Source organism: Acanthisitta chloris, unplaced genomic scaffold (assembly GCF_000695815.1).
Source record: "Acanthisitta chloris isolate BGI_N310 unplaced genomic scaffold, ASM69581v1 scaffold15802, whole genome shotgun sequence".
Lineage (NCBI taxonomy): Eukaryota > Metazoa > Chordata > Aves > Passeriformes > Acanthisittidae > Acanthisitta > Acanthisitta chloris.
This window is the reverse complement of record NW_008660037.1, coordinates 13,034-14,133: the sequence shown is the minus strand read 5'-3', so window position 1 is coordinate 14,133 and position 1,100 is coordinate 13,034.

Here is a 1,100-nt window from a genome sequence, read left to right as displayed (position 1 = left end):
TGGAAGGACCTTAAAGCTCATCTCGTTCCAAGCAGGGACACCTTCCACCAGCCCAGGTTGCTCCAAGCCCCATCCAACCTGGCCTGGAACACCTCCAGGGATGGGGCACCCACAGCTTCTCTGGGCAACCTGTGCCAGTGTCTCAGCACTCCCATTGTGTACCCCAGCTTGGAAACATTGTCACTAAGAGTGATTTTTGCTTTAAAATGTTGAGATGATAACAAAAATAGGGGGAGTACCCTAAGGTTTGAAACCTCACAGTTCATGCTTCAAATTGCTCTCCAAAGAAGAGCTAGAAGATTACCCACCTAAAACACATCTATAAGGAGCAGTATTAACACCTGTTAATACACCCTCAATGCTGTCTGGTTCCATGACTCCAGGAGCTGACAGGCACTAGCTGTGTAATATCAGAACAAAATCAGCAGCAGGTAGACAAATCATCAACGATATGATTCCCCATTTCACACCCCTGGAACTCCTCTGATTTACGAGCAGGCTGGTCATTACAGCACAGGACACACACCAACACGACCAACTGGCACCAGCATCTCCCACTCCTGAGGAAGGGATACAGAATTCCCCAAAATCTGCCCTCAGGGGAGCACTGAGCACATGAAAACAGCTTTGACAACTGGACAGAGACCTCCACCAGCTCCACCACAACAGGTCACCCTCACCTGTGGTGAGCAGGGACAGCTCTGGGGACCAAACATGTGCTTTGGGGACACTCTGCATTTACAGGGGTTCAGAAAATCCAGCACTGAGTAGCTGCTTGTTTTAAGAGAGAAGCAAATCTTTTGATCAAGTGGTGAATTCCCAGTGCCCCCCTGTGTGTTATGTCTCATAATACTTTAAAGCCCCAAACACACTGAAGAGAACAACCTCTCTCCGGCAATTTGTTTCTGCCAAGAGCTTTATCTCCGCTCTTTCGCTGCAAAATATTTAGTGCCTTAATAATTTAAAGTCTTTTTCTGCCAAGAGTGAATTATAAACAAGGATTATTTGCAGAAATAGTGCATAAAGCACCGGGGGCTTTATGCAACTGCTGGTGTTTGTTATTCCCTGAGATGAGTATTCAGGGCACTTCACGAGAGGGG